Source organism: Penaeus monodon, chromosome 22, assembly GCF_015228065.2.
Source record: "Penaeus monodon isolate SGIC_2016 chromosome 22, NSTDA_Pmon_1, whole genome shotgun sequence".
In the NCBI taxonomy this organism is placed as follows: Eukaryota; Metazoa; Arthropoda; class Malacostraca; order Decapoda; family Penaeidae; genus Penaeus; species Penaeus monodon.
In genome coordinates, this window is record NC_051407.1 from 28,196,421 (window position 1) to 28,198,171 (window position 1,751).

General features: G+C 35.2%; 1 protein-coding gene across 1 annotated transcript in view; it reads left to right on the forward strand.

The window, feature by feature from the left end:
• Positions 1-393: 393 nt before the first annotated feature.
• LOC119587080 (kinesin-II 95 kDa subunit-like) overlaps positions 394-1,751 on the forward strand; it is a gene marked incomplete in the record, with an annotated part of 26,489 nt that continues 25,131 nt past the window's right edge. The window contains 1 exon segment of the mRNA XM_037935831.1: positions 394-553.

Consider the following 1,751-nt stretch of genomic DNA (forward strand, 5'->3'; position numbering starts at 1 on the left):
CAGACTTGATAACTAAAATAAGTAAAAGTCTTTAAAAAAATTCGAAAACCGAAATATCAGCCACTCATGATAAAAGGAGAGAAATAATGCAAGGAAAACAGATAGAAAATTCAGATTTAACGATTAGTGGTGAAAGATAATAGGAGAATTAATGATAAAACAAAGAATACGGAGGGAAAGGTAATAATTATAGAAATATCCCCGTAAATTCCCTCAGCCGGGAAGGATAACAGAACTAATTACATCCGAGAATAAAATGACCTAATACCTATATAAACCAATGCAAGTATAGCACTCAAGAGGAAAGGAGAAAGTACAAACAACGAAAAGAAACGATACAAAAGTCCCCCGTAAATTAAAGGTATGCGCTCGTAGTGCTCCGCGGGTGGGTTGGCAGCCCTGCGCCGTGCCTGTCGTCTGCCTCGGATCGAAAACAAACATTCCAGAATTCCCGTTTCGGATTCCCACTTCCTCGGCTTTCTTTGGCACTTGTGGACGAGGGCGGACGCTCGGCCCTTCTCTCCGATATGAGGCCGCTTTCCTGAATACTTGAGGTAAATGAGGAGGCCAGTTCGGGAGGGAATAAGGGCCGAAAATGAGGGCGAAGCGTGAATTCTGTGACGATCATTTTTTTTTTTGGTCGATTTTTTGGGGTTTCGGGAATTCGTGTTCTCTTTGCCTTTCGAATTGACTCGATTTTTGGGTAAGGGAATACTTAATGTCGAGGTAAATGTAAAACATTTGTTGCATTAGCGGCTGGTATTGCTGTGTATTGTTGTGTAACAAAATCGTCGTGTTTTTTGCTGAGAAATTTGATATAACAAAAAAAGGCGTTTTGTTTACAGTCCTGGATGAGTCATGACCTTGTTTTCTTGAATACTAATTAATTTTAGAGTGAAAACATAACACTCATAGACCATAATAAACCGAAACGACAAGAACAAGTGCCAGCATCCCTGAAAACAACAGAAATGTATGAAATAAGTCCACTATATCTAAGTTTGATGTGTGACTCATGGGAGAGACCCTAGTGTAAAGGCAAAATCATTCTCAATTATTCTTATTTTATTGACTTTGGACGTTTTATTTTGATGTCTAAGTAAATTATGGGGTACTGAAGTGGAGGTTTGATTAAATAATTGATGTTTTTTTAATGAAAAAATAGGGGTGTGATATTATTTATTTTTCTTTGTGATCGAGATTGATATTCAGCTTTTCCCATGATGTTAAGCAAAGTAAAGACTACATATAAAATAAAAATGCAGAAAATAATGGAAATTTAATTTACCATCTGAAAAATAACAGGCTCTTTAAATAATTACTAGTTATATGCTGATTTCATATTTTGTTTGACAATTATAAACATGGTGTGGTTTCCATGGCAGCATAATCTTTGATGTCCCAATATTATCACAAAATTTAATGTCATCTTTCAAGCACCCATAGTAACATTGGTTGCTAGGTGGACCTCAGTTGTGGAGTCGATGAATTGAATGATAGGAGGTATTTAGGACCATGATCACTTTTATTTTAGGTGATGTCAAGGATGATTAATGTATGTTTTGTGTTATGATTATTTTCTTCATGTTCTATGTTTATTTGCATGTGAGGAACTTAATTGAGGTTATTGATTCTTTGTTATTAGGTTAGGTCTGTTGATGAGAATATGCTTTTTATATATATTCATAGAAAAATAAAAAAATCAGTATTTTATATGCTATTTATAATTCATTAACTATAGTGAAGGGGGT